We start from the raw sequence: 13,758 nt of genomic DNA on the forward strand, positions 1-13,758 counted from the left end.
GCTAGAATTCAAGGCTATATCAGTCTGTATTGCTTTTCCAGTGCTAAATGTGCTATCCCCTGTCTTGACGAAGATCTATGTGTCATGAGCTCTCTCTCTGCCTGGTAACACACGCTGATTGAAGTCTGACCTCCACCTGTTCCTGCTCTGCTCTGCCTCACCCTCGTTACCTACCAGCTGCACTGCATTCACCACTCATCATGCTCTGTATATAAAGCCTTGCTTTTCAGTCCACACTTGTCAGATCGTCTGCAACCAGCACCAGTTACCTGCCTGTTTTGGAAAACGCCGCTGACTCTTTGCCTGTGATCCCGGACCCGCTCGACTACTTCTGTGTTCTCCAGCCCCGGTAATCTTGGCCTGCCTTCCGTCCCTCTTCTACGAATACCGCCTAGTCCTTGACTGTACTGCTGCTTCGTTTCAATTGCTGTTGTGTGTGTGTGTTTCCCCCAGGACTTCCAAGATCATCCAGCTCCTGCCATCGCTGTTCGGCTACTGGGGGAACACACACACGCAGACTCTTGGAACTCCTGTACCCCCCCCCGGAACCCCTGAAACCCCCTTAACCCCCAACCCTTAAATAAACTTTTGGGCGTGGCGCTTTTGTGGTCCTCGTCCTGTTTGGTGTCTGACAGTACGATCTGACCCAAACATGGACCCAGCGACGGTCGAACCAGCATGGAAACCGGCGAACCAGAACCACCCACCGCCATGCAGCGCCTGGAAGAGACAGAGAGAGGTAAACCGCAACACTGCTGACATTGCCTCCCTACTTCAAGCTGGCTACCAACAGCGTCAGCAGTTCCAGCAGCAACAACTTGCAATGATCATTCAACTTCTCCTCTGCCTGCTCCCACCAGCCCAGCCCCAGCCAGCCTGCTCACCGGCCCAGCACCCGAGTCTCCTGCCCAGTCCACTGCTGCCGTGGCTGCGGAGCCCCAGAACCCAGGATCGGCAATCCAGGCGGTTCAGCATGGCGACCCAACCCAGGTGCGGGCGTTCCTGACGAGCTGCCGTGTCCAGTTTACCCTGCAACCCAGGACTTTTGCCACTGAAGGGCGAGGGTCGGTTACGTGATCACTCACCTGGCGGGCGAGCTCGACTCTGGGAACGGCGGAGTTCGGCGCCAGACCCCAGCATGTGCAACCTTCAACCTATTTGCAGAGGAGATGCTCAAGGTATTCGATTTGGAATCGCAACAGCCGAGGCATCTCGGACCCTGATGAGTATTCGCCAAGGCAGAAGGACTGTTTGCGGATTACTCCATTGACTTTCGAACTGTGGCAAGTCGGAGCTCCTGGAACATGGACGCATTGGTGGATGCCTTCCTCCACAGCCTGGCAGACTACATAAAGGGAAGAGCTGGTTTCCCATGATCAACCCCCACTCTTGATGAAGCCATTGCTCTGGCTGTCGCGACGACCGCAGGATCCAGGCCCGCCCGCCGTGTGAGAGGGCCAGAGTCCATCCACCAGCACCGGGGTGTCCCAACTGCCCTTCTGTCGCACCTGCCACACCATCTAGCCAGCGGACCAGTCTGAACCGATGGAGATCGGGCCGCCTCCCTAACCCCTGCAGAGCCAGCGACGCATCACCTCCAACTTGTGCCTGTACTGTGGTGGTGATGGTCATCGAAGTCGCCACCTGTCCAGCAAAAAGCCGGCGCTCACCAGATGTAGGAGGAATCCGGATGAGCTCAATGAACATTCAGCCCTCCATCAGCCGTAAACCCCTCATCCAAGTCTGTCTTCACCTGTCTGATTCCACCCACACCCTGGCAGCCCTGGTGGACTCTGGCAGAAGCAAACATTATTGACACAGGACTTGCTTTCGTCAGCTGGGCTTGGAAAGCCATCGCTTGTCCCTCCTGTTCCAGCCTGGGCCCTGGGCGGTCCGCATTGCTTGGCACAGTTACCAGCATCACAGCCCCCATCTCAATGATGGTGTCAGGGAAACCACCGAGACCATCCGCTTCCACCTGCTCAGCTCTCCAGGCCAACCCCTAATCCTGGGCTACCCTTGGCTCCGTCTCCACAATCCTCACCTCGATTGGGCCTCGAACTGTGAAAGAGTGGGGAAATGCCTGCCACCTGACCTGTTTTGCGTGCTGCCCGCTGCCCCCGGCTCAGTACCCCAGCACTGCCCCGACATTTCTAATGTCCTGAATGTTACCATGGCCTCCCGAGAGGTGTTCAACAAGACCAAAGCCACATCTCTGCCCCCACACCGTCCGATGCGACTGTGCCATTGATCTCCTCCCTGGGACTGCTCCACCCAAAGGTCACCTCTACTCACTATCCCCTCCTGAAAGAAAAACTATGGAGGATTACATCAGGGACTCCCTGGCAGCTGGACTCATCCGCCCGTCTTCCTCTCCTGCTGGTGCCGGGTTCTTCTTTGTGGGAAAGAAAGATGGTTCTCTTTGCCCCTGCATTGATTATCGAGGTCTGAATGATGTCACAGTGAAGAACCGGTACCCTCTGCCTTTACTCACCTCTGCTTTTGAGTTGCTCCAGGGATCCACTATTTTCACCAAACTGGACCTTAGAAATGCTTACCACCTAGTGCGAGTAAGGGAGGGTGACTAGTGGAAGACTGCATTCAACACCCACACCGGCCATTATGAGTACCTGGTAATGCCATTTGGCCTCCCAGCGCCCCAGCAGTATTCCAGGCTGGTGAATGAATGATGTGCTGCGGGACATGCTGAATAAATTAGTCTTCACCGTGTACCTGGGCGACATCTTAATTTTCTCCAGAACTCTGTCTGAACACACCCGTCATGTCCAGCTGGTTCTTCGACGGCTCCTGGAGAACTCTCTCTATGTCAAAGCGGAGAAATGCGAGTTCCATGCTCAGACTGTGTCATTCCTGGGATACATCGTTAAGCTGAAGGCAATATCCAGATGGACCCGCGAAAGGTCTCGGCAGTTACCTCCTGGCCAGTTCAGGGGAATAGGAAGAAGTTGCAGCAATTCCTCGGTTTTGCCAATTTCTACCGGAAATGCATCCGGAACTACAGCTCGTCGCTTTCCCCTCACAGCTCTGACCAGCATCAAACACCCCTTTTCTGGACCCCAGAGGCCAACACAGCCTTTCATACCCTCAAGGCCCGGTTCACCACTGCCCCCATCCTCCAGATGCGGTTCAGACCCGGCAGTTCGTTGTCGAGGTGGATGCCTCAGGCGTGGGAGTCGGAGCCATACTCTCTCAACGGGCAGAGGAGGACAACAACAAGTTGCACCCCTGTGCATTTTTCTCTCGCCGGCTTTCACCTGCAGAGCGCAATTATGATGTTGGAAACCGTGAGCTGTTGGCTGTCAAGCTTGCCCTGGAGGAGTGGCGTCACTGGCTGGAGGGGTCCACAGTTCCGTTCCTGGTCTGGACCGATCACAAAAACCTCGAATACATCCGCAATGCCAAACGTCTTAACCCCAGACAGTCCCGCTGGGCCTTGTTTTCACCAGATTCAACTTCACACCCTGTCATACCGCCCAGGTTCACCGGAACACCAAGCCAGACTCTCTCCCGTCCAGTTTCATAAGGATGGCGCCCTTCCCAGGAACCTGCATCAATTCTCCCCGATCCCCAAGGCCAGAGCTGCCCTGACCTGGGATATCGAGGAGGAAATTCAAGAGGCCCTCCGTGACCATCCCAGTCCCAGTGCATGCCCAGACGGTCGTCTCTTCGTCCCAGAGAATTTGAGGTCCCGGGTCATACAGTGGGGACACAACTCCCGCCTTGCCTGCCACCCGGGCTCCGCCCGCACCTGCCATCTCCTTGCCCAGCGCTTCTGGTGGTCTTCTTTGAGAAGGGATGTCTGAGAATTCGTCCGTGCCTGCCCCACCTGCAATCAGAACAAGTCCTCCACTCGGCCCCCCGCTGGTTTACTCCAGCCCTTGCCTGTGCCCACACGACCCTGGTCCCACGTCTCCTTGGACTTTGTAACTGGCCTCCCACCATCAGGTGGGATGACTGTCATTCTCACTGTGGTTGACCGGTTCAGCAAGATGGCACACTTCATTCCCCTCCCTAAACTGCCATCTGCCAGAGAGACTGCCCAGGCTGTTCTTGATCATGTCTTCCGTCTACACGGGCTGCCCAGGGATGTTGTCTCTGACCGAGGCCCGCAATTCACCTCTACATTCTGGAAGGAGTTCTGCCGTCTTCTAGGGGCCACAGTGAGTCTCACCTCTGGGTTCCACCCCCAGTCCAATGGTCAATCCGAGCGGGCAAACCAGGAGCTGGAGAAGGCTGCGGTGCATGGTTTCTCTCAAACCCCAGGCTTGGGCACAACAACTGATGTGGATAGAGTATGCTCACAACTCCCTCACCTGCTCTGCCACTGGTATGTCACCTTTCCAGTGTGTATGGCTACCAGCCCCCTGTTCCCCAGCCAGGAAGGAGATGTGTCCTGCCCGTCTGCCCTCGGGCCTATGCCCGCCCGTTGCGTGCGTACCTGGTCACAAGCTCGTGCCCGCTACTCAAGTCAGCTGTCAGCTATGCCACTGGGGCTAACGCCGCACCCGCCTACCGTGTTGGCCAGAAGGTGTGGCTGTCAGCCAAGGATCTCCCACTGCGGGTGGAATCAGCGAACTTCGGCCCGTTCCTATCCAGAGGGTCATCAGCCCAACCGCAGTCCGGCTCAGTTGCCAACCTCCATGAGGGTGCACCCTACTTTCCATGTTTGAATGTCAAGCCGACGATGAAAGCCCACTGGTCCCCGTGCGCTTCCTCCTCCTCCTCCTCGCCCTCGTTGGACGGTGGGCTGGTGTACACCGTTCGACGCCTGCTTCGGGTCCAGGCGGCGCAGGTAGGGGCCTCCAGTATCTCGTCGACTGGGAGGGCTATGGACCTGAGGAGAGAACCTGGGTGCCAGCCAGTCGGATTGTGGACCCGGACACTCATCGCCGACTTCCACCGTCTGCATCCTGATCAACCTGCAATCCGTAGGGGCCGCCCCAGAGGGTCCCTAACCGTCCTGCCCGCCCGGCTTCCTGTCCTGTGCCTGACCCTGACCCTGTCACCGGTACCTGTCCCGTCTTCTGTCCACGACCCTCCAGCTCCCTCCGAGGATGAGGATGTTCACTCCGGACGGACCCGGCGGAATTCTAGCCCTCCACCGGCTCCCTCCGCCCTCCCGGCGTGGTGTCACTCTTGGGGACTTCTGGGGCCGCCCCTTAGGGTGGGGGGTTCTGTCATGAGCTCTCTCTCTGCCTGGTAACACACGTTGATTGAAGTCTGACCTCCACCTGTTCCTGCTCTGCTCTGCCTCACCCTCGTTACCTACCAGCTGCACTGCATTCACCACTCATCATGCTCTGTATATAAAGCCTTGCTTTTCAGTCCACACTTGTCAGATCGTCTGCAACCAGCACCAGTTACCTGCCTGTTTTGGAAAACGCCTCCTGACTCTTTGCCTGTGATCCCGGACCGGGCTCGACTACTTCTGTGTTCTCCAGCCCGGTAATCTTGGCCTGCCTTCAGGTCCCCTCTTCTCTGAATACCGCCTAGTCCTTGACTGTACTGCTGCTTCGTTTCAATTGCTGTGGTGTGTGTGTGTTTCCCCCAGGACTTCCCGGATCATCCAGCTCCTGCCATCGCTGTTCGGCTACTGGGGGAACACACACACGCAGACTCTTGGAACTCCTGTACCCCCCCGGAACCTCTGAAACCCCCTTAACCCCCAACCCTTAAATAAACTTTTGAACGTGACACTTTTGTGGCCCTCGTCCTGTTTGGTGTCTGACACTATGCCATCCTTAAAGATGGCATCTTCCCCGGTTTGGTTGATATTTGATTAGGTAACTGAATCTCTTTCATATTTCCATTTAAGTACTGCTTGGCAAATATACCAACTCACATAGTCTTGAGCTGCCAGTAATGTCAACACACTGGTGCAGATGTGTACACCAACTCACTGTGCCCTGCATGGCTGCACAGCCCTGAGCTGGCTAGAGAGCATCAGATGTCCTTCATTATGGCTTCATTAAAAACACACACTGACTGATCAGCGCAGGCCATCGCTAAGGATACCCACCGCTGTAAGGATGAACAGTCCTGGAGAGAGGGGTGCAACAGACTCCATGCAGATCTAGTGTCTGGGTGGGTGTGGGGGGTTTGGCTCTCGGCTTGGCGAGCAACGTCCCCGTCTCAGGGATTATTAGATGGTTTGCTGCTCATCATTCTGCGAACCCCGGATCATGGTAATTACTCGCCTGTCTCAGTTACATCCATGTCCAGTACGCCCTGAGATGGGTTATATGAAGGACATGGCATCGTTAATGCGCGCTGCTTCCTGTCATCGTGTCATTCTGGCACACTTCATCTGGCCAGGCAGCTGATGCTGCTTGCTGAAGGCATCGAGAGAACATACTGGACTGCAGAGCGTCTTTCTGTGTATAAATGAATGATTTCTCTTTTAGTGCTTTACAAAATAGTACTTTAATTAATACCTTTGGGATAATATGCATCTATGGTAAATATAAGAATCGGTGGTAGTCAGTCAAAAAATACATGTTATAAAATGTGCAATGTAGACATTAGTCTGCATTAATATTACAGTAGGTTGAAAAACAATATCACAACCACTCACTTTCTGTCCTGTCTAATTTTGAAACTAATTGATAAAACACACAGTATAAAAGGAGCGTCTTTGATACTGTGAAAAACCATAGCTGTTCCACTATGACCTGCAAGCCATAATGAGAGGCTAAGCTCTGTCGGGTTACCCTGCCACAATCCCAACCACCCCATCCCCCTGGCCATCTGAGTGGGCAGTGAGGCCTGCACTGAGAAGGACCAAAGCGCGGGACTTCCCTTTTGGCTCGCACGGCCGATTTTGTGCTTCTCCCTACAACCAGACAGTGTTGCAAATTGTGTGTTTCCCTCACTCTGTCTCTTTCGTTGCTCTGATTGGTTTTTGGCCTCTCCTATTGTGTCCGAGGCATTTTGATCGGCGTCCGTTTGGGAACGCCTTTTGGAAATGGGCTGTGAATTAATCTTCCCCAGATCCACTCTCAGTTACGACTGAGAAGGGTCTGGTTTCAACCGGGCTACCAAAATGGTGTTAGATGAATACAAACATGTCATTTGTTTTAATTGTTCAATTACCAATAATTATCGAAGAAGCACAGAAGAAAGAATTAAGTGAATAACTTATTAATTCTGTCTCCAGGTACCAATGCTGCACCATGGTTTTTGACTATGTTCCCAAAGAACCATTTGGGAATGTTATCAAATGTTTTATTAGTGTGTTATGGCCTACAAGTGACCACCACCTCAAGAAATACTTTATTTTCAGGCCAATTTGTTTTGGAGAGCTGGTATGCTAGATTTGTTATGCTTGTTTGCTGGACCACACTTTCTGACATTAAAAAAAAGTTGCCTCGGGGTAAGACAGTATTGAATACATTAATGTTTTATTACATTTTTAATCCATAAATTCAATATTCTACAGCCCAGGGCCCCAGGTATGAAGTTTAGGGTTTAGGATTTCTCATGAAGCATGTTTTCTTACAAACCTGTAAAGTATGTCCCTCGTATCAACCCTGAGCCTTTTGAATTAGCTGCTTATTTCAGCACCACAATTGTGCTTTTGTTCTGGAGACGAGAGGTATATAACTTGTGGAAGACAGTTTACAGAAAACATAGGCCTACAAAACTAACAGCATTTGATTGTAAACAGCAGGATAAGTTACATAACTAATATGTTATGTCACTACACACTCATTTGCTCTTCTGCTCATCAGCTTACAGCACACTAAGCATATTATGTACATCTGAATTATACATATGTGTGTTACCATGCAACAGAAATGCAACAGGGTGGGATGGCACTGGTGCTGTTAGCATTCAAGTCCCACTGGTGCTCTAAGCTAGAGTCATCCAACTTTACCATTTCAGGAGCAAAAATGTCAGCCTGCACGTGGACATCATTTTATTAGAATGGCTCCTAAAGGCCACACATGTCCAACACAAAATACCAGCCAATCATATTACCATAGATTTCATTAAACTCAGACAGACAAGCATCCCCTGCCAATTTCATGAGAGGTCTCAAGAAAAGGTCCTCATGTCATACATGCTAGGATAAAAAATATGCAATTATTGAACGCTTTTGGTTAGTCCTGTGTTTGAGACACCTTGTAGAGGTGATATTACAGATCTGTAGGCTGTTCTATTGCACATGCATGATAAACCTTAAACCGGTAAGTCGTTTTTCATATTCCTGTAACAAGAATTGCATTTCAATCTTTGCAAAACAACTTTGTTAATTTAAATTCTACCCCAATTAGTCTTGCTAGAATTCAAGGCTATATCAGTCTGTATTGCTTTTCCAGTGCTAAATGTGCTATCCCCTGTCTTGACGAAGATCTATGCCATCCCTAAAGATGGCATCTTCCCCGGTTTGGTTGATATTTGATTAGGTAACTGAATCTCTTTCATATTTCCATTTAAGTACTGCTTGGCAAATATACCAACTCACATAGTCTTGAGCTGCCAGTAATGTCAACACACTGGTGCAGATGTGTACACTAACTCACTGTGCCCTGCATGGCTGCACAGCCCTGAGCTGGCTAGAGAGCATCAGATGTCCTTCATTATGGCTTCATTAAAAACACACACTGACTGATCAGCGCAGGCCATTGCTAAGGATACCCACCGCCAGACTCCATGCAGATCTAGTGTCTGGGTGGGTGTGGGGGGTTTGGTTCTCGGCTTGGCGAGCAACGTCCCCGTCTCAGGGATTATTAGATGGTTTGCTGCTCATCATTCTGCGAACCCCGGATCATGGTAATTACTCGCCTGTCTCAGTTACATCCATGTCCAGTACGCCCTGAGATGGGTTATATGAAGGACATGGCATCGTTAATGCGCGCTGCTTCCTGTCATCGTGTCATTCTGGCACACTTCATCTGGCCAGGCAGCTGATGCTGCTTGCTGAAGGCATCGAGAGAACATACTGGACTGCAGAGCGTCTTTCTGTGTATAAATGAATGATGATTTCTCTTTTAGCGCTTTACAAAATAGTACTTTAATTAATACCTTTGGGATAATATGCATCTATGGTAAATATAAGAATCGGTGGTAGTCAGTCAAAAAATACATGTTATAAAATGTGCAATGTAGACATTAGTCTGCATTAATATTACAGTAGGTTAAAAAAACAATATCACAACCACTCACTTTCTGTCCTGTCTAATTTTGAAACTAATTGATAAAACACACAGTATAAAAGGAGCGTCTTTGATACTGTGCAAAATGGCAGTAAAACCATAGCTGTTCCACTATGACCTGCAAGCCATAATGAGAGGCTAAGCTCTGTCGGGTTACCCTGCCACAATCCCAACCACCCCATCCCCCTGGCCATCTGAGTGGGCAGTGAGGCCTGCCACAGGACTCGCTCAGACTCCTCAGCTTCCTCGCCTCGCAGTCAGTGTCCCCCCAGAGATCTGCCGATGATTGAGAAGTCCCTCAAAGTGCTCACGTTCTCATTTCGATGTGGTTACACTGAGAAGGACCAAAGCGCGGGACTTCCCTTTTGGCTCGCACGGCCGATTTTGTCTAAGCTAATTGACTGTGTGGTGTCAGATATGCCAATTAATAATGCGCCCGAGTGCAGCTGCTTTCCAGAGAGTATCAGACGCGGAGGGCAAAGGCTTCATCTCATAACAAATCGTAAATATCATCTGGAGCTGCTACATGCCCGGCAGATCCACCTCCTAGTGACAGGTGTTTGATTGAGGCTGTGGGGATAAGAGACAGCTCTGATGTGGCAGTGGGCGCCCACTCCTCAGCTGACAATATGAATTAAAGGCTTCCAGCTGCCTGGGTTCCTCACTCTCCCACTGAACATTCACTCTGTCATCCATCGACCCCCGCCCAACTCCGCTCACACAGACACACACACATACACATTCACAATGTATGTATATATATAATATATAATTATATGGTATTTCCACATTTTATGGGGATTATTTATATTATCACATCTTGAATTTAGTCACGATAAGTCGAGCGACGAGTAAGAATGAACAGGTATGATAAGGGATCAGATTCCAAAAATAATTCCGTGGAAATGCATGGATTCCGGTTGCTTTCAGTAGCAGCAACTGGAATCCATGCATTTCCACTGATTTATTTTTGATGAAGGTACTGTCTGTATAAATCGTCTTGTAAATAAACTACCAGTGCTTTTTCAAAGTTTTCAATGTCTCGTTTTAAATGTCAAGGTCCTCGGAAGTCTACCAAATAAAGTATGGAGCTACTTTGAGCCTCGTAAATGGTGTAAAAACAGTGATTTATTTGCATGGCTAGGCCGATGCCCGAGGCACCCCCATCGAAAAACTGTTGGTAGCATTGGCTAACTAGCGCCATATTTCTGAGTGCAGGCAGAGAATGTCTAATAAGACGTAGACGGGCTCTGGTGCAGGGGACAAGCCAGATGAGCTATGAGACATACGTTCACACTCGGTATCATGTTTCAACACACTTGAGGTCAATATCACACCAGAATTCTCCTTTAAAGGGGAAATCCTTTTTCTTCTAAGCCTACCATTCATTCAAACAATTACTCTAATTCCCAGTACCACCTAGGCATGTCAGACATAAGGAAAATGTTTCACAACAATCAGTTCATCAGTGTAGCTTGTGTAAAGAAACATGTTTTAGCCTGTGTGTGGTGTGCGTGAGTGTGGCAACGGTTAAATCCATTATAGCTGCCTACTTTCCCCAGCTTACTTATATGAGCTGGTCTCATGATGCAGTTGGATGAGTGTTTGCCTAGAGCTTGTGCATCAGCCTTGCATATGACATTCTTCATTCTATTCCAGGGGCGGAGTGGCAATCGGGACCATCGGGAGTTTCCCCGGTGGGCCGGCTGATGAGTCTGCGCTAGGGGTGTAACGGTTCATGTATTCGTATTGAACCGAACGGGCGTCACGGTTCGGTGCATGAATTTACACAGAGAATACACGGTATAAAAATACATAAAACTCGTGTGTAGATTAATTAATGTCATGCGCAATTACTGTTAAGTAGCCTACCGTACGAGAGTTACGGGAGTTCTTTAGCGACACCTAACGCTAATCTGTAGCCTCGCCTTAGCTCTGAAGCTCTGATTGGCGCCTATGTTATTTTTTTGTCAGGTAGTCGGTCGAGTCAGTCAGTCAGAGATAGCAGCACTAATACAGCGGTCCCCAACCACCGGGCCGGGCCGCAGCCTACGACATGAGTTTAAAAAAAATGCATGCAAACTAAATTTAATTTAATTCGCAATAATGTCACTTTTACATGACATAGGCCTATATGCAGTTGTTTGATTGCACGCATGTTTGCATTTTGCAAGTAGGGCTGCAGCTATCGATTCTTTACCGCAGAGAACGTCTAATAAGGATAGGACGATGTTCACATGAAATGTAATTCCCATTTCTTCTTAAAGCAGAAATAAATCTGAGGATGTTTATCGGACATGCTTGGTTTTTACTGCAGGTACGTTAATCTTATATTATTACATGGCTCTTCAGAGTGCTGCAGAATGCTCCATTCACTTGAATGGGCCTTCCCAACGTTCGGTGGTCTGCTAATTCTGTATAACAGACCGCTGTCAAGGAAAATGGGCTTTGTGCTTCTAAGTCAATTCTTTCATATCACTACGCAAGGATTGGAACTTCATTCAAAAGTGAAAGCAGACAGTTGATCAGCTGTGTTCTAAAGAATGTTTGATTCAAGTTCAGCGTGTGTTGTTGCGAACTATTTGTTTCTCAGCAAAAGCCATGATGAAACGGTAACAAATAGGCTATAGGCTAGACTATGTGGGCTAAAGAGTCATATCGTGGGGAGTTTATTGTGTCGCTTACATATCAATAAGGACCTAGGTACAATAATGTTACCGTTAGCGTTGGTTGGTTGAGTGATGGAGGCCAATTTGATTGATTGCATTTGTAGAACACTATAAATGCGGTTATACCAAGCAAATTGATAGCAGCACTAGTGATGGGGACGAGACCGCCTATGCTGAGTCCGAGTCAAGACCGAGTCTTTGAAGGGTCGAGACCGAGTCTGTTGGTTTTCAAATACAGTCGAGTCCGAGTCAAGAACAAGTCTTTGAGGAAGCAAGTCCGAGTCGAGACCGAGTCCTTTAGGAGTCGAGACCAAGACCATAAAAACATGTCAGTTTTCATATTCATAATTTAATATCACCCCAGTTAATAATCAACCATTAGGCCTACAGACTAAGCTAGATTGGGAATTGTTTAGAGGAGCAGTCTTAACGTCTTAATATGGACTATGCTGACCTACAGACACTCACCGGCAGCAGAGCCATAGAGATAAATAAACGGCTCTGATGGCAGTATCTTTGCATTGCACCATGGGATGTCATTTTCAAATAATGCCGGTCAACATTGCATTTTATTATTATTGTTGTTATGTGTTGTGTGTTTTTTTTATAGGAACATAAAAAATGCGTTGGTCTCGAGGACTCGGTCTGAAATTATGAGTCCTTCTCCTCCCACTGTGGTCCGAGACCGAGTCAAGACCGAGTCTTTGAAGGAACGAGTCCGAGACGAGACTGAGAAAGCAGAAATTGGTCTCGAGACTCGAGTACTACATCACTAAGCAGCACTGTAATTGTATCTTTCGACTGTCATTTGTTAGCCTGACGAGCCAAACCCACATTAAAATGTAGGGTCTGGACACTCGCCGTTCGCAGTGCTCAGTCCGAGGGGCGGGATAATCAGTTGTCTTTCAAATTCCCTCTGCATGCAATAGGACAGCGGCAGCGTTATGAGTCCCATGAGTTTCCCACCAGCGGAGCTAGTAGGCTAGTTCAAACGTTTGCCAACTTAATAAAAGCTTAACTCGTGTCACACTGTTCGCCAGCAGCAACATCCATCTTATTTGTTTTCAAGTAGCAGTGAATTCAAGCCAAACCGTTGCAAATCTGCCATCAATCATTATGTTAAGCCCACCTAACGACTCTATACACGATTTCATTGGCCTGATTAAGTTCCGATTTCTGGAGCTCACAAGCCAACGGAGAGTTGCTAGACTAGCCCTGGCAGCAAATGTAATTCGCTGCCGCTAGGGGCGCGTCTAGATTTCTAGGCTAGTCATTTGTTGCACGTGCTACAAAAATCATTCTGTGCAATGGAAGATTTACCAACGTTACACCGGTCTGATACAGTTTTGCCTACATGCGTGAGACTGAGACGCCTGTTTATTTTGTTTTAAGTGCGTGCAGGGTGTGAGAGGGGAATCGATGTGCTTTGATTCCAGCTTGGTAGTTGTAGTCTGTGAAATTAAAAAGCACGTGTGTGTGAAGTATCCAAACAATGACACCTTCATTTCATTATGGCTGCTTTAGCAACACACCTTAAGCTACTGTGGAGTGGGTCCCATTTCGAAGTGGCTACTTCATTCACACATTCCTTGACTCATGGAGCTGCGTGAATTTTATTACAACTTTTCGCCACGATATGGCAGTTTAAGTCCGCTTAATACTAGGCGTAAGCCATTGGTTTCCAAAGGAGATTTTTTGTGTCGCCAGCATAGCCTATTGACAATTTATGTTGTAAATAGGCCTACCTTATAAGCCTACCTGTAGTTTAGGGCAGCGAACAGCTTTTTATTAGGATCTAGTTTGTTAGTTACAGTTTTGTCATAACTTCCTGATGCATTTTTGCATTTAGAATAGCCAGAGCGTGGATATCTCAATCGGAAAATTAAACAATATCCGGTGCCTATGGTATG

The sequence above is a fragment of the Alosa alosa genome, chromosome 10, assembly GCF_017589495.1.
Source record: "Alosa alosa isolate M-15738 ecotype Scorff River chromosome 10, AALO_Geno_1.1, whole genome shotgun sequence".
Classification (NCBI taxonomy): domain Eukaryota; kingdom Metazoa; phylum Chordata; class Actinopteri; order Clupeiformes; family Clupeidae; genus Alosa; species Alosa alosa.